Raw genomic sequence first — 19,834 nt, forward strand, 5'->3', positions numbered from 1 at the left:
ACCCAAGAACACTCTAAGGGCCTCAAGAACGTGAATTACTCCATCATTCAACTTGTTATAGTGGTAAGACACCTGAATCTAAGCCTAAAACTCATAGTGTTCTTCGTGTTCTTCATCCTTTGAAGGTGTACGGCCGCACACCTTCATAAGGTGGCCGTACACACCTTAAAACTCTCCAAAGTGAAGAGTTTGGCCATCATTCACTAGTAGGACTTGGTATTAGCACTAGAACATCTAAAAATCGACATTTCGTGCACGAATGAGGAGTGTACGGTCGCACACTCCTGTGTACGGCCGCACACACCCTCTGTACGGCCGCACACCCCTGTGTGCAACCGCACACACAGCCTGGCCGCACACCTGGCCACACACACATAAAAGTCAAGTTTGGTGGCCTTACACTCAAATCTAAGGCCCTACACTCAATTAGGGACTTCAATAGGTGTTTGTAACACTTAATTATAAGTGTTTTCATGTCCCTAAAATGTGTCCATATGTCTATTAGTGGTTATATACCCTAAGTGTATTCATATATGTGTTGTTACATGCTAAACTAGGATCCGTTTGTGCTCATGACTTCATTCGACACCCGACGATCCTATATCAATCTTTCCTTCGAGTTACTTACTTCAGATGAGTTCATACCTCTAAATCAACCTTTGAAATGATTTTAAATGCCTTTATGGGGGGGAATACAAGTTGAACTATTAAGTTATTATATCAATCACATGTGATTAATAACTGTCAAGCAAATAGATTTGTTGCATGTTAAACTGTTTTATCCAGCTAAAGGTTTTCAAATCTCTTTTAAAGTACCAAAATCTCTTTTGAAATTACTAAGCTTTTATCAAAGTCTTTTAAACTTATATTCTTAATAGATTCATGTCTATGCAGATATAGTTATATAAGTAGGGTTTGAAGGACTTAGGACTGATAACCCGCTTTATTTCCTGTTCCTTGTTTGGTTGTGGACTTAGAGCATCCGGTTATTTGTCCGAGGGTCGTTGAAGTCCTAGTTATATATTATGTATATCTGGATAGATGTTAGAACTCTTATTCCAGTTCAATACCTTTGGGTAGCAAAGGTACCTACATAGCCTCTCAAGTAAACTATAATAGGTGTAGTTTAGAAACCAACCATCACTTTCATGAAGGAGAACTTAGCTATATCAATATTCTAAAAACTTATACTTTTAGTAAAAAGAAAGGTTTATAGAAATCAAAACACTAGATACATCCTCAAGACGCGGATTTCACCGTTATCGAGTTGGTAACCAGAGTCTCCTGGAAGGAGAGCGGGCATTGTGTGTATAGATCTATACGGGACAGACCATCCCACATCCTGACTGCTAGCTACAGTCCCGGCCGACCAAGCCAAGGGGTGACAAATGTCACATTCATTTCGACGCCAGCAGGTCGTCGCGTTTACATCCGTCAATCAGTATGGTTACGAGTATCTTTTCACTTACCTTAATTCATGGCCTTAAGGTAAGTATTATCACGGTATTTTCTACATATAAAACCATCATGATATATTTTCCTAGTTATACACTAGGCCACATTTTAAACCTTTAAACTAACCTACTTAGGATTAAAGGCTACTTTAGACTCTCCGAGGCGTATTGTTCATTTAATACCGCCTGGAGTTTGTATTTCATTCATTTAGACTCTCCGAGGCGTATTGTTAATTTAATACCGCCTGGAGTCTGTATTTCATTCATTTAGACTCTTCGAGGTGTATTGTCCATCAAATACTATCCGAAGTCTACATTTTTATTACCTTATAATCCGCAATGTCATTGCTAAAGTAAAGCATTATCTTCCCCATTACATCAAATTGTGGCTTTCCCCATACTCATTAATGTAAAACTATATTTTGATAATAATAGTAACATTAGGGAAAATACTCTTTAAACACAAAACAGTCGGGTCTTGGTAGAAGACTGCTTTTATTAGATAAACTCTTTTCTTTAAACTCAAAACAGTCTGGTCTTGGTAGAAGACTACTTTTAATAAGAAAATATAGGATTTTCGGGAAGGTATTCAATTACGCTATAAACTTTTATCACCATCATCTAATGAGATTATTTTGAGGAAAAACATGTATTTATAACAATGTCATTAAAATACTTATGAACTCACCAGCATTAAAATGCTGATACTCTCTTTCAAAATAACTTGTATTCTCAGGTCGTCAGTAGACAGGTACACTCCGGGAGCTTTTGTGAAGACAGCCTTGTACCGAGCTGCATTTTATGTTATTCTCTATATCTACTTTTGATGTTGTTGCTAAATGTAACCTATGTAAAATTATTACTATTAATGCAATGGTTGTTGTACTTTGATTACTATATTGCATGTGTTGTGATACTTGACATGACGTCCTCCACCCCAAAACGTTTCCGCCGTTCCGGTTTTGGGGTGTGACATTTACGAAAAAGTCCCAAACTAAATTTTGTTTACGAAAAAGCAAGAATTACCGGTAAAAATCGCGATTTGACCCCTTTTTTCCGGTTTACCGGTTTAATTACTTACTTGTTTCACTAAAGTCCCATTATTTTACCCTAATTTGCGAATAAGTCCCAAAATAAAATTTACTGATGATTTGGCCCTTTTCCTCATGTAATATACATTTTATCGGTTTCATTGATGACTTAGCCACCTAGTCATTAAATTAGTTGATAAGATGGATACGATGAATTATATAATGCTACATTTACTGTAAAATTTGATATCCATCTTATCGGCTCATTTATGACTATGAATCTACGTCAGCAATGAAACCAATAAAATGTGTATTTCAAAGAAAAAGGGCAGAAAATGAGTTGATGTTTGATGAGATGGATATATTGGGTTACATAAGATTAGATAAACAATTTGATATTTCTTATAAACGTAAAAAATAACGCAGTTGTTGTTACTTTATGGAATTATTGTAGTCTTCGTTTGATGCATTTTATGTTCCAAAAAAATACACAATACATCAGTATATCAAGTTTTATGCTAAACATAACAATATATAACTCAACATATCCATCTCATCATCTCATTTAATGACTAGGCGTCCGGATCAACAATGAAACCGGTAAAAATGTATGTTACATAGAGAAAATGGTCAAATCATCAGTAAATTTTATTTTGGGACTTATTCGCAAATTAGGGTAAAATAATAGGACTTTAGTGAAACAGGAAAGTAATAAAACCGGTAAACCGGGAAAAAGGGTCAAATCACCATTTTTACCGGTAATTCATGCTTTTTTGTAAACAAAATTTAGTTTGGAACTTTTTCGTAAATTAGGGTAAAATTTTAGGTCTTTTCTGGAGATTTCCCTTCTAAATTTTCCAAATGCCTGGGGGCATTAATAGGAGAAAAGTTCTACTATTAGATATGACTAAAATGATTAAGCAATTGTCGAGGACAATCTGAGGTTTACTAAAGATTGGTTGCTTATGGACAGTTGGAAGTATAGAGATAGGACCATATTGACATATTCTGAAAGGAGGCAACTATTGTTCAGAAGTGATAGTCAAAATGGGAATATGGAATTGTCTCCATAGGTGGAAGTTATTATTTGAATCTGTGTAAGATTAGAGAACTTCATGCAAGAAGGGTGTTCAAAGGAATGTACTTTGAATGTGAGACTTCGTTTCCATGGAATTGCTCTCCATTGGAATACTTTGTAATGTTTGTTGCCAAGTCTTTGTGACTTGGGCATAGTCATTATAAGGGGATCATTGCATATAAGTTTAGAATCTAACAGATTACTGTAAATGACAAGAATTTGGTATTCTTACATTTACAAAGGGAGGATTGGGATTGTGAAATGAGCATCATTGAAATATTGTCAATCGATCTGTTTCACAAAGTAAGGATCATAGGCAAACATAGTGTGCATACTTGGAGTATGGCATAGCTAGTGTTTGGACAAACATAGTGTGCATGCTTGGAGCATGGCATAACTATTGTTTTAATTCAAGTATTAAGTTGATGAATCGAAACATTGAATAATGAGTAATCAATATGGTGCTTAGATAAAAGGTGTTTTTATTTACTCTCAAAGTGTTGGGGCCATATAGGATTAGTATTATTCTTATGTTTCACTTTGCATGTTTTGACTTCCAGAATAACTAGGTCATTCTTCCCGAATGACTAAGTTATTCAAACCATCCACAGTCGGTCATATGTTGGAAGTAGATATGAATCAAGACTGTCATGAAGCTGGATTGTAGATGTCCAAGGTATGGGACATAGCAAGAGTTGCTGCATCATTCATGAGTGGTCATAAGTTCTGAGTATTGGATTAAACCCACACTCATTTGACTCACTTCATGGATTTTATCACGAGTGATCATGAGACGATAATATCTTATATTCTTCAAACCTAGAGATATGAGTTGTTGCCTATGAGTTGGTTATACATTGATTGTACGAAAACGCATTGGTAACTCGATGCTATAAAACATGCCTTTGTGTATGATTCAACAAGTAGTTAGTACAAGCATATGAGTCAAAGTTTATCCATTCCTTTTACCCTTAAAGGGATAAAAGAGATATTTGTGGGCCCCTTGATGATTTAGTGATGACACCCCGAAGTGCTTGGCCAAGCCTGGACTGATTTGATTTGTTTAATTAGTCGGTCGTCATAAATCGAAAATCGGGAAACAACAAATGGACAGAGAGAATGATTATAATCCATGTCTCAGTCCATATGATATCTAGAATGGAGGAATATATGATCACTTATCTAATGGACGCGTCATTGATTTGTTCAGAGTTCGACAACGGCTTTTAAGAGCTACGATTGCTAGTCGGGTTATGAAGTCGTACTTGCAATAGTAGTTATTAGAATTATCCAATTGGGAGATTGTTGGATTAGTGTCTAAGTCCATAACTATAATTGGTATATACTTGACCCGGCCCGACATGGTCCATTTGGGTTGCATGACATCGGGACATTTGGATAGACCTCTTGTGAGAAGAGGATATTTGTGACATATTAATATATTATAAGTTCTAATATATTAATATGAAATCATATTATTTAATTAGTATTGATCAAGAATTAATTTGGAATTAATTTAGTGATCAAAAGAGACTAATTAAATATATGGGGATCGATTATGTAAATCATTGATTCTTATATATGTGGGCTTATGATCCATGATTCCTTATGTTGGGCTAAACCCATGGAGTGATCCATGAATACTCCATGGAGGTTAAAACCCATGGAGCATAAGGAATGGGTAAAGTCATGAGTTACATTGTGTAACCCTAATAGCCACACTATATAAAGACCCCATTGGTTGGTGAAATTGGCACTAGTGCATACACAAGAGGGCAAGCCGATTTCTAGAGTGAAGTATCTCTTCTCATGGTTATTCCAAGATGTTCATGATGTTGTGTGAACCATTTGAGGTGTCACACTTGGGGCACTGGGCTCTTAAGCTTCATGGAATCAAGTTACAACAAAGAGGTATGTATTCTATCTAGTTTGGTTATCCTATTACATATGATTGTATGCTAGTTAGGGTAATACATTGGAAAAATGATATTTGCATGTATAATAGAGAAAACATAGATCCAAGGTATTTAGGGTTGCATGTACACCATAGGAGTGTTAGAATGCTCAAAACCCAACAGTGGTATCAGAGCCTAGGCGTGTTTTCAATTATACTTGCTTATATTTGCTGAAAATCAAAGTTTTTGCTGTTCTGGGCTGGGGACTCGCCGAGTCCATGTGTAAAATCATCCAACTCGACGAGTTGGTTCATGCACTCGACGAGTTGGACCCCCTGACAGCATATCTTCATGTTTTAAGGCTGGAATTAGTCTAGAATCATTACCTTAAACTATTTTGGACTTATAAAACCTGTTTTTGATGTGGTAATGATTTTGGTAAACCAATTTCAAAGTTATTATCAAAGTTTCAAGTTTTATATATGTTTATATGATTCTTCAAAATTGTTGATATGGATTGGTCATGCTTATGAGTTTTGGTAGATCATAGGAATTATGTGCAAATTGTTTGTTAGTGTAATTCTTGATCTTAATGAAATTGTATGGACTCCATTACTTGTCCTCAAGTAATGGATTACCAAAAGTTTTTTGTGTTACCTTGTTTATGAGTTGATTTAGTTATGGAAAAATTATGTGTTAGTTGTTTTCAATCCATATTGATCTAAAAGTAGTTCATAATATGTGTTTTTGTAACTTGTCCTCAAGTTATATGAAAAGTCACATTTATGAATCTTAAAACTCATAAAAGTGCCATAGGTTACACAAATGAAGAGTCATCTTTGTCATAAATAGTTTTATGAACTTCATAACTTGTCCTCAAGTTATGGATGTTCAAGAGTCTCTTAATTAAAGTTTTTTTAAAACTTTAATTAAACTCATAAGTTATGAAAATCCAAAAGTTTTGAAAAGTTTCAATACTTGCCCTCAAGTTTTGGAATTTGTAAGTTATGCTTATGAATGCTTTAATTCCAAATCAAACCCTAGAGTTTTAAAAGTTTAAAATTCAACCCTTATACTATTATTATAATTTTAATTATATAGATATGTATAAGATAAAGTCAATCTTACTGTTAGTAGGCCTCATTCACGAAGCCGATCTATAAGGGGGGTATAAGGTTACTGCCTATAAAATGGCAGTTTAATGGGTGTCCACTCTCACCCACCGCTTCCTTGACTGGTGCAGGGTCGTTAGTCGAACGGGTAGGATAAGGACTATAATTCTCCCTTCATTAAAAGTATAATGATAAATACTAAGTAACTAAACACTTATAAATTCCCAATCTTAGTTACTTAGGAAAATGTGAAAAGGTGCTAACCCATGAAATTGCACTTTGCACCTTTGTTAAGTCGTTAGTGGAGCGTGTGTGGTTAACCGGCACACTAACATGGGACTGACAATGTGTGGCGAAGGGTAACTTAAGTTTATCATTGATTGGTGGAGTGTGTGTGGTTAACCGGCACATCAATTAGGTGATAAAGTTAAGGGTACCAAGTTAATTTGCATGGTTATTCACACCCTGTTTGTGATCCTCGGCATCCCAGTCACAAACTTGAGAGGGCACAATCGAGATTCAAACATGCCATTGAAAGTTCAATGTATCTCAAAAGATCTAGGAGTTTCAAATGCAATTAAAACTTAATTATATTTCGTTTTCATGGTGGAAATTGGTAAATCGTCATTTACCTACCTTCAATAATTTTATAGCTTGGATTACGACATCCCTCTTCCGGTTATAAATAGGTTGTTGGATCCTAGCCTTAATATTTCATATTGGGTGTTATATTAAGGACTTTAAATCAACTAAACTTGAATTTCTCCCATTATAGATGTCTAGTTTCAGACAACTATGGTCTTCCCAAATCTTTAGGAACAAGCCTTCCTAATGAACATATCCCACATGGCAATCAAGTTGAAAGATTAATCCCTTTGTTGTGCATTAATGAGACTAGAAATCATGCTTAACTTCCTCCACCTCCTCCAATTATTCTCCCTATCCCACAAGTTCTAATACTTGAAAAGTTCGAGGTCACTCAATCCCTATTGGCAAGCCGGGAGTGTCGGGTGTCAAAGTCTCGAGGTAGCTGGCTGTTGACTTGGTTCTTCATTCACTCCCTGATGACAGATCACGACATGACCCTTAGTGATCTTACCTATTTGCTTGATGCTGCTAAATCAACAATGATTTGGAGCACTGGTAAAGCAAATTTGATTGATCCACTTCCCATAACTTCCATGGACAATGACAATGGTAACATTAGAAGTTCAGAAAAACTTTCTCTTCCCAATGGAAAGGGATCGGCCATGGTCAAGTCATTTGACCAATGGTAAAGAGAAAAGCTAAGTCTGAAATTGTCTCGTGTACCATTTCCAAAGAGTCCATATGTTTCTTCTGCCAAAAGAAGGGGCATTGGTTGCGAAGCTGCCGAATTTACCTGAAAGTTCATAAGGATGGTAAAAGTCAAAAAGGTTTGACTTTGCTTCAGGTTAAAGTCCATTATCTAACTCTATGAAGTCTCTTTTGGAGATTATTAATACATGATGTAATGTAATTACATTTTGATGTTTTGAAGAATCCTAGGAAACCTTTAGAAAGAGTATGTTGATTCTGATCGTGAAGATGGATTTCGATCACAAGGTTCGGTGATCAGAATTTTGAGCTGCTACTTAAGAGTTATGATATATTTCTTAGGAATAGACAACAACATGTTTTTCATATGTATTTGCATTGTAAGGATAAGATTTTTCTGCAAGTTTTAAAATAAAATAAAAGGTTTTGATTTTATTTATTTTAAGTATCCTTACAATGGCATTTGTGGAAAAAAAATTGTTGTTTCCATTGATAAGCAATATCGGAAAATGGATTTGATAGGCAATATCACAAGGGTATAGTTCCAGATCTGAACCTCACTAGGTCCCAAATATCATAAACTTGCATGCTTTATAAGCTTATTCCCTCCCCATGTATGAAAACCTTGTTGGAGGATTAGTTTTGGTGTTTACGGTTATGAAAGGCCCTGCATGCACGTAAAGTTTGTAGCTTTACGTGAAATCTACTATAGGAGATGATGGATCTAAAGTTTGGAACCTTAAGTCCCACTGGAAAGGACTGTAACCATGATGAACTTTGGGGGACTCGACGAGTCGTGCAAGTGATTCAGCGAGTCGAGAGGGTTTTCTCGTTTACGTCCAAGGGTTTACGGCCAAGGGTGTACGGCCAAGGGTTTACGGTCAAAGGTGTACGGTTGGGGGTTTACGGCCGTAAACACCAAGGAACTCGACGAGTCCCTCGGGTGACTCGGCAGGTCGATGAGTTATGCAGGGAACCCGACGAGTGAATGATTGTACTCGACGAGTCAAGGTCAATATGGACTGTTGACATTGACTATAGACTTTGACTTTGACCAGGGTTGACTAGGGTTGACTCGGAGGGTATTTATGGTATTTTAAGGTCGTGACAGGTTAATCTCATGATGATTACATGCAGTTGAGTTGGAGTAGTGCGTCGGGACTTACTGGGTCTTACTCTGTTAGTCCAGCAACTGGAGTTTTGTCTGTGGGATTTCGACAGTGCGAGGTGAGTCTTCTCACCATACCAATGGGTCTAAGGCACCAAGGTCGGCCCATTTTATGATAGTTGGTATACTTGCTATGTAGAGGTGTGTGATATGTATGTATGCATGATATGCGGTAGAGATAGCCTTTGTGGCTAATGGTAGAGATAGCCTTTATGGCTAATGGTAGAGATAGCCTTGTGGCTAATGGTAGAGACAACCTTTATGGCTGATGGTAGAGATAGCCTTGTGGCTAGTGGTAGAGATAGCCTTTGTGGCTAACGGTAGAGATAGCTTGTATAGCTAGTTGATATGTGCCAATGGTAGATATGGCTTTTATAGTTATTTAATATGTGATATGTGGCAGAAGTAGCTTAAATAGCTATTGATATGTGCTAATGGTAGAGAGAGATTTTATAGCTGTTTGATATGTGATACGTGGTAGAGTAGCTTTTATAGCTGATTGATATGTGTTAATGGTAGAGATAACTTTTACAGCTAATACAATATGTGTTATGTGGATTGTGTGTGTGGTATACTCTGGGGGACTCACTAAGCTTCGTGCTTACGGTTTACAGTTTTGGTTTCAGGTTTCATCGATTTGGAAATGAAGGGCTCGGATTGATCGCAGTGCACACACCTATGATTTCCGCAATGATTGATTTTGGGATGAACTCTGATAAATGTTTTACTTAATGATGACTTGAGGTGTTTGCAATAAATGGTATCAATGTGTTAGCTATATTAAAAATGAAATTTTTACCCTTGATTTTTGGGTCGTTACAAGACATAATACATGATATCACACGTTGCAGTATAAGCACATAAGATCAGCATATACACAGAGTACTATAACATCATAAGTCACAAAGACAGTATGCACAATAACACATATCACATTATAAACAAATAAGACCCTCCGATCAATAATGTACTAAGACCCTCCGGTCTACAATGTACTAAGACCCTCCGGTCAATAATTTTATTAAGACCCTCCGGTCAATAACACGAATTAGACCCTCCAGTCACACATAAATTACCACACATGTAAGTATAGTGAGAAGACTCACCTTGGATGGCGAATAGATCATATAAATGCTGCTGTTGTACTCCGACTTCTAACACCAAGTCAAACCCACAATTAACCTCATTAGGATCTAAGACTCAACCTTCACATATTAGGTCTAAATATGGTTCACCAACTCGACCCATAAATAACCCAAGCCCATTGGGCCCACCAATGCCTAATACCAAATGAGTCCACAAAAGTCCACTAATGGCCCACCTATGGCCCAATTTGCCAAATTGGGCCCAAACCCTCATATGGGCCTTACCCTAAAGCCCATCTAAATACTCTAGTCCACATGATTGCTCTTGGATGGCCCATCAATAGCCCAATCACCAAAGACCAATAGCAAGGCCCAAGCAAAATTAGGGTTTTCACATAAAATGACGATTAGGGTTAAGTGTTTCTCACTTAACCCATTAAGTCAATCACTCGACTAGGCCATTCACACAATGAAGTCGGACATAATTCACGATATTAATCTAACAGTCCAACCGCGGGTCCCGGTAAAATCCAAACTAATAAACCCAAAATTAGGGTTTTCTAAACCCTAATTAGGGTTTCTAGCCCAATCACAAAGCAGCCCAGTCCAAGATTAAGTGTTTAGGCCCATTAGGGTTCCACTAGATCAGGCACCACCCACTGCCACCTCGGGCGGTGGTGGTCGGTGGCGGCTCATGGCGGCAGCCACCACCTCACGGTGGTGGTGGGGGTTTTCCGGCCATACAAACACCCATTTAACCTCATAATTTCCGAAAACAACAATTACACTTAAACACCAACCCATAAACACACCCACAGCCACCTCCTACGGTGGCTGGTGGCGGCGGGACAAGGCAGAAACGACAGCCACCATGGTGGTGCGCCAAACCTCGGTCAAAATCCTCGCGAACTCCAACCATGCAATACAACCTGAAATGGCCACTTTCAGCCACCCACTTGGCGGCTGATGCCGCTGAGGTCAACAGAAACGTCGGCGGAAGCCGGCAGCAGAGGCAACGACCACGTCGCGCACCCAAGGAGGAGTCAAGGAGGTTACCTGGTGCTTCCGACGGAGGAACGACGTGAATACAGGAAGCGAAGGGGGTTACAACGGAGGTTAGCGATCGTGTCTTCACCGGGGGAGGGCAACGGCGACCCACTGCTTGCTTCGTTGTGCTGCCCATCGCTGCTGGCAGCAGCTTCAGCGACAGCTAGCCACGGTCTCGCTAATCACGACTTTGCCGGAAATGAAGAATGGTGGCGGCAGAAGGAGGACTCTCGTATGGTGGCGGCTCAATGGAATAGTGGGTTAGGGTTTCCTGTTGCGATGAGGGGAAGGCACGGGTTTAATCCCGTGTCCACTTCAACTATGCTCTATTATTCACTTCTGTTCCCTCCCCATCATTTCTTTTTCAACTTAAATCCAATAGTTACCATACAACCCTCCACTTTGAGAATTCTTTGCAAGACAAATCCGAAAATTACCTTTTAACCTCCATGATCTCAATTTTCACACATTCAGTTCTTCCTTCTCACAATTCCCTTCATAATAAGTCCCAATAATTACCAAACACACCCTGACTTCTAAAAATCTTTACGAAATAAATCCTGAAATTACACTTTAACCCTCGAAAGTCCAAATTATATTATTTTGGTCCCCGAAACCAACACCCCGCTAAATATTATTGATTTTAGGCCACTATTCATATTAAACCTTATCCATTTATTTATTTAATATACGAGATGTTACAGGTTAATAATAATAATGCTAGTATTTTGTTTACAAAGATAATACTCTTTATTTTAAAGCAAATCCTTGCAATTACATATATGAATATGTGATTGGTGTAAGTAGAAACGATAACTTAATCTTATATGTTGGCTCATCTACCTTGGATAAATAATGTCTATGGCATTGTCGTCTTGGTCATATAAACAAGAAGAGAATCACCAAGCTCTAGTCAGATGGAATCTTGGAACCATTTAACCTATAGTTCTATGGAGATGGCAAATCTTGTGTACTTGGGAAAATGACTAAGTGCCTTTTCATAGGAAACTTGAGAGGGGGACAGGTCTATTGGACATCATCCATTCGAAAGTATGTGCTTCGTTCAGACACATCACTAGACATGGTGAAAGATACTTTGTCATATTTACTGACGATTTCAATAGATATGGATATGTTTATCTGATAAAATATAAGTCTAAGCCATTTGATGTATTCAAGAACTTCCAAAAAGAAGTAGAGAACCAGCCACACAAGAAATTAAGATACTTCGTTCTAATAGGGGCGAAGAGTATCCGAGTGATGAATTCTACGAACATCTTAGAAATTGTGGGATAACATCACAATTAGCTCCACCAAGAACACCACAACACAATGGTATGTCTGAGAGGAGAAATCAAACCTTGCTAGACATGGTTCATTCTATGATGACTCGTGCTACACTTCCAATTAGTTGATGGGGTTATGCTCTAGAAAATTTTGCTTACATTCTAAACCTTGTACGAACTAAGAAGGTTGATGTAATATCCCAAAATCACGAGAAAATTTTCATTTTTAAAACCATCACAAAATCCATATTTCATACAAAACATTGTTCCAAAACCATAAGTATAACTCAGAGTATCCCAAAATCGTAAGTCAAATAAATATCCAGGATGACGTGGACAATCAAGCCTTCGACTTGCCCCTATCCTCTAATGTACCTGAAACCATAATATCTAATTGTAAACCAAAGATTAGTGATTTCCCTAAAAGTACCACACACAACAAAACATATATAAACATTGCATGCTGGGTCCACAACCTTCTAAAAGGATTACCCCTAGCCCACAGTCTCCCGACTGGATTACCCCTGGCCCACAGTTTCCCTAGTAGATTGTCGTGGGTTTGTTGGCCTACAACACAAAGAAATATCGCCTTAACCCACCCACATTATGTCAACATATGCAACAGATAAACACATAACCAACATGTACATGTAATCATACAGATCTACCAATCTAACAGTTCACTACAACATAGCAACATCCTATATACCATGATGCATAACATAACCTAGTGGGCCGACATTGGTTCCTTCGACCCACGAGTACAATGAGGAAAAATCACCTCACAGTCTGAAAGAAAGCTAAACTAATCACTTCTCTAAACACTGTCTCTACAGGTCACCTATATAATAAAGAGGGACCTAGTCTCAATCTACTATTTAAATTACCCCAAATGACCTAATGTCAAACTTGGTCAAAGTCAATGGTCAATAATCAATGGACTAAAGTCAAAGTTCAACATCGGACCGAGTACATCATGCGTACTGCAGTTCTACACATGATGTAGATCCTTATTCCAGAATACGATGTTCAACCAGGCTACACGCTGCGTAACCATAAGTACGACAATGTGTACTTTATATACCTATCTAGCTTTAAATTTATAAACCAAACTACTTAGCTAAATTATGCACTTATAGGTAGTGTACATAATTAGATTATAGAATAGCTTAGGTAAGTCGGGTGTCGATCACAGGGAACGATATTTAATTAATAAAATACTAACTACTAAAAGTTAAACTAAGAAAAAAAACAAAAAATAGAAAGTGTTCCATATGACTTAGGATTTTCTATATATAATAATAATGTTTTTTTTGTTTTATAAAAATGATTATATATAAAATTATAAAATTATCTTTTTGAAATGATTGGCCCACACTGAGTCCTACATCCACACAATAGATAGTTAGAACATATGAACCTCTCTCTCTCTCTCTATATATATATATATATATATATATATATATATATATATATATATATATATATATATATATATATATATACACACAATAGATAGTTAGAACATATGAACCTCTCTCTCTCTCTCTCTCTCTATATATATATATATATATATATATATATATATATATATATATATATATATATATTATTATTATTATTATGTTGAAGTTAATAGTTGATTGTTTCCTAAAGATATAACATAAAATAACATAAATAATAAATAATAAATATATAAATAATACTAGAGAATGTATTGATACTTCATGTCATACATCGCTTACAAACTGAAGAGATTCCAGGCTTATTAGTGCAATGTTGGCATTAATTGGTAATACACGTTTTGTAAAACCATAAGGCTTAACCCAACATATAATATTTAATTTGATTGGGTCAGAGTTGCATAAATGGTATCAGAGCCACCTCTTGTTCATCTTGTCGTGGAAGACAACTTTAAGGACCACCATTAGAGGACGAATGGCCTCCAAGGAGAAGTGTTGATATGTTCCTTATAGGAGGATGTATTAATACTTCTTGTCCCACATTACTCACAAACATAAAAGATTTTTGGTTTGTTAGTGCAAACTTAGCCTTAGTTGGCAATACGCGTTTTGTAAAGTCGTGAGGTTTAACCCAAAACATACAATATCTTATCTAATTGGGTCAGGGTTGCATCACAATTTTATTAAAAACCTACTTCAATCTTATTGATTTGGGGATGTAGTTGTTTATAGCAAATTTGAAATCCAAAAATAAAATATGAGTGAAACTGAAGCCGTAAGTTACGAGGAGACTCGAGACCTTTGATTGTTGATGCTTCTTGAAAAACAAAGCATCGAACAATTAGACTTCAACATGACGCCTTTTGATTTCTAAATTTCACACAAAAAACATTCCACATTTAAGAATGAAATATGTATCAATAGAGTAAAGCTTTCGATGTTGTGGTGATGACTGTTTTTGGTGCATTTGGAATTTAATAAATTCCACCATTTTGGAGAAAGCTATTCCTAGGAAATCCTTTATTTTTGATGAGGTTGTTGATCGTTCTTATTTTTTGATTAAAAAAGCTAAAATTTGTTGGGTTTCATGGTTATAAAACCCCGCTTTAGCTTCTAATTTATTGTAATAGTTCTTTTTTAGCTACTTGCTAATTTTAAATAAAATTCTGCCGTTTCTATATATATATATATATATATATATATATATATATATGTATATATATATATATATATAGAGGTTTAGGTTCTATGGAAAACAAAAAAACCCTAAAAATCATTAAAATGCATAAAAAAATACTTAGAGATCACAAAACTTTTTTTTGAATTTTTTTATCAAAAAATCGCAGCTTTTAACATAAAATCGCTAAAAAAAAATTTTTTTTACAAAAAAAAAATGATTTTTTATTTTTTTTTCAGCGAAATTGTCAAAAAGGCTGCGATTTTTTGATAAAAAAATTCAAAAAAAAGTTTTTTAATGTCTAGGTATTTTTTATGCATTTTTATGATTTTTAGGGTTTTTTTGTTTTCCAAATAACCCTTCCCTATATATATATATATATATATATAATAGTAAATGAATATGGAAATAAAAGACATTAAATCAAAATATTATAAGTTCATAGTTTCCGTTTGGGATTGTTAATCATAACAATTTACTTGTTAATGAAATCATCTAATCTAATAAATAATTTTTTTTTTCAAATGTAGTATTCTCATGAACTTGATACATGTCATTTTTTAGGATTTTTTTTCCATTTGTCATTTTCTTGTGTTTTTTATTTTCTTAAATTTAAATTCCACATTTTACTAAGGGTTTATATCAATGCTCTAAAAAACTCGTCATGACTCCAAAGCTTGTATTTGACTTAAGCTTTGACAAAATGTCGTGTTAAGTCATATATATATATATATATATATATATATATATATATATATATATATATATATATATATATATATAAATGAATGAATAATAGTAGAAAATATATATATATAATTATTAATTATATATAAAATTGCCGCCTTAAGTCATGTTTTACAAACAACGTGGCTCGTCACGACTCAAAAAAAACTTGAGGCTTGACATTGCTGCCAAATCACGTCTTATGCTATTTAGAACTTTGGTTTATATATAATATATATAAGGTAAATCATTTTATTAAATTTCAGAATAAATATTCTACAAACCGCTTATTTCCTTCATATTTGAAATCTCTTAGAATTAAAACTTAAATCACTATATGAGGCATCCAATTAATTATGTCATTCAAAAGTTATATTAAATTTTTATTTTTAATAAATGTGTATAGTACATAAATTTTACACCTAGTTTACTAATATATTAAACTCTTTTGTCACGTCAAAATCGACATATAATGTCATATTAGACAAAAAAATATTTATTTAACACAAAATAAACAACAGCAACCAGTAAAAATAACAAAACTATACAAAAAAAATATTTATTTGCTTAGTTTTTTAATTTTTTTTCTCTTTAAAAATAACATATAACTGAAAGTCAAAAGCAACTGAGAAAAAAAACAAATTAAAAAAAAAACATTAATTTAAAGATCCCTATAATTAGAAAATGATTTCTACTAAAAATGGGACTGGTCAACTTTATAACTTTATTGTATAACGGTGTACATGTGATCAAAAGTGAACATGTTACATGTGAAAGCCAAATGAAAGAGAAAAAGATGCATTTTTGTCCTTTGTCCAAATCATTTTGTAAATAAGAAAATGAGTTCTTATAAAAATACTGAGGAAATGTTGTTTTTATGCCATATGTGTGAATTGTAAGATATGGTTGAAAAAGATAAGTCTTCAAAATATTTATTAAAAATATCACTAAAAAAATACATCATTCTATATATATTATTATAAGATATTAAGTTTTGTATAACTTTCCATATATTTTATATCTTTTGTATAAAAATAACCTTATGCAAGGTTCTTTTTTTCTTCTAAAATTTGGACTTCAGTTAACATTTTGGTTTCTATACAAATACGAATGCTAAACAAATGCCCATTTCATCGTAATCACCCTAACTTATTCTACACCACAATAAAACTATTATCTATGAAATTTTGTTTCTCTAAACCCCAAATTACAAATAAAAACACTTAAATAATAATTAATTACTTGTTCAAATATTTTTTTAATAAAATAAATCATAATCAAACAGCTATGCAGAAGCCAACAAAGCAAAACAATCTGTTCCCAGGTGTACTAAACAGCTCAGACTTGTACTTTTAACAATTTTTTATTATTTTAAACTACCTAATTATTAACTGCCATATTTGTTTTTGGCCTACCCCATTACAAGAAAATCTTAAATACCGAATATTCTCCTATTCCAATACCCACACATAGTTTTTGTCACATGTAATTATATAGAATAAATTCTCAGTTCTTTTTCTAATCTTCTTCTTCTTCTTTTTAAATTAGAGAATATTATATAAGAATTGTTTAGAGTTTATTAGTATTTATAGTATTACCATCGAAATATACGATTTTGTTTTGCATTAGTAATTTATTAAGTGGTTATTTTACTTTTGTATTTTATATAGTTTAATTTCTTTAACTCATTAAAATTCCATTTTTAGTTATTATATTTAAGTTTTACATATTTATTATTTATTTGTTAACTTATTTATTTCATTGAATCTTAAATTGTATTGTATTTATGAAATATTAAAGTTCGTAGCGATTATATGATATTATATATGTTTTTCTATATGACCATATACATAATAAGTTTATCATATTGTTTTTTAGTGCTACTTTGTAATATATTTAATTATTTAAATATTAACATTTAGTCATATTTCTTTATATATCAATATATGTTTAGAAACAACAAATTAAAAGGTTAGACTTTATAAAACATTTTAAATCGATAAAATTGAATTATTTAATTTTTAAAAACTTTTGAAACAAGTTGACCATTAAATAATATTTTTAATAATTACTTAGAGTTAATGAAAAACTTATTTAACAAAAATAAAAAGTCATAATATTAGGTCGTCTATTGTCCATGCCTTACCTCCTAAGTACAATATTACATCACATTTATCATCTTTTTACAATACATTCCCTTATCCCATTTGTTATTAGATTTGAATATTAGATTGAATATTGTTATTGTTATTGATAAGATATCGACAATGTAGTTTTCATATAAACGGATTAAATTCAGACCAAATATTATCAAATAACAAGTCATTATTCAAGAGCAAAACAATAACAAACAATATACACGATCTTGATAATGTAGTTTTCATATAAACCGATGAAATCTCTCACAATTTACAACCCTAAAAACCACCAAGAAAATAAGTCATAACAAAAAGCAAGAACATAAGAATGAAGGTACATTCTTGAATCTTTCATCAAATCCAAAGTTATTACCAAAATTAAAACAAATATCCAAATCCCAGAATAAAGTTTCGATAACTTGAATTCATATGTACTAATTCAAGCCTTCTTTTAAAAACACGCCTCCAGCAAGAAGCAGCAACACAGAGCAGCCAAACTGCATAAAATCATTCATACAAAATCAGATAAAATTATTCCCCAAAATTCCACCAAAATGTTAATAAGTAGCCATAAACCTAATTCAATAATGAAAAGCGAAATACTTTGATCTAACATTTTGATACTAGTCAAAAGCTATAAATTAAAGATTTTCTTTTGTCACAATATCTATCATATGCTCTGTTTTTTCTTTCTAGTCAAATCTCAAATATCGGCCTGAAGCACAAGATCGTAACAAGGCTATACTCGGCTAGAGATGAAAAAGTCAAAATTAGCAACTGGGTTGACTCAAAAACTGAAATTTGAAACCTAGAAACCTAGATCTGATCTAAACTCTATCAAAATCGAATCAACGATCTTAGAGGGTATCAGAGTAATTAGTACTTACCAGCCTTCTAGACAACCGCTGCTTTGTTTTTGCTGCTGCTGAGGAGGAGGTTGAGCGTACTGCGGGGCGTATTGGGGAGGATACTGTTGTTGCGGATACCCTTGCTGCGGATACCCCTGTTGTGGGTATCCTTGTGGCGGATACCCCGGCGGAGGGTAGGCGTCTTTCGCATATCCTTCTTGTGGTGGGTAACCTGTAATGATCAATTATCGAACATAAGAAAATCGTTGACTCATAAACTCATCGGTGAATTACAGTGAAACCAGATCTTGAATGATAAGCTAAATTCGATCGAATACAAAAACGGAAGTAATGAAATTGGAGAACTCCGATCATACCTTGAGGAGGAGGAGCACCGACTGGAGGCTGGCCTTGATTGTAATAACTCATGGTGATGATGATCGGATTTGAACTGAAAGTTGTTGGTGTCACCGAAGTGAAATTTGGGTTTAGGGGTTGTTTGTTGGGATTTTATAAGGGAAGTTGAGTGGTCTTTTCTTGTTTTTGAGTGGGAGGTTTTTCTTGTTGATATCGGAAAACAAGAGCGAATTAGAAACTTCACCGCGTACAAGACGTGTAATATTTATGTTTGTTTTGTTTTTTATTTTCAAAAAATATTAATGAAATTGTGAAATTTAACATAAAAAATAAAATTTACACTTGAATATTTTTTTAATTAAAATAAACGCAGTAAGTTTTATAAATGGATTTTTCAAAAAATTAACTATTTCAAAAAAGTACTATAATAAGTCAGTCAACTAGAATCATCATTTATATGATTTTCAACACATGTTAACATGTGGCTACCAAGTCAGCGTATTCTATTAATCAGAAAAATGAAGGTGTCTTCGGAAGAAAATGAGTCTGTTGTGAATCAAACTCATAACCTTGCGGGTCACCACATCTTCCACTAGCCTACGACTAGTTTTATGTTTTCTCTGATTTTTTATATAAAAATGATTAACTGTTGAATCTTTTATTATTGTTATTA

The 19,834-nt window shown here is 34.2% G+C and overlaps 1 long non-coding RNA gene across 1 annotated transcript; it reads right to left on the minus strand.

Moving 5' to 3' along the window:
* Positions 1-18,183: 18,183 nt before the first annotated feature.
* On the minus strand, positions 18,184-19,381 carry LOC145123293 (uncharacterized). Its single transcript, XR_013715090.1, has 3 exons — positions 19,182-19,381; positions 18,844-19,036; positions 18,184-18,453 (listed from the first exon to the last, which is right to left on the minus strand). It is a non-coding gene; the product is annotated as an uncharacterized LOC145123293 (long non-coding RNA).
* Positions 19,382-19,834: the final 453 nt, after the last annotated feature.

Source organism: Lactuca virosa, chromosome 7 (assembly GCF_052849685.1).
Source record: "Lactuca virosa cultivar CGN04683 chromosome 7, Lactuca_virosa_CGN04683_v6, whole genome shotgun sequence".
NCBI lineage: Eukaryota > Viridiplantae > Streptophyta > Magnoliopsida > Asterales > Asteraceae > Lactuca > Lactuca virosa.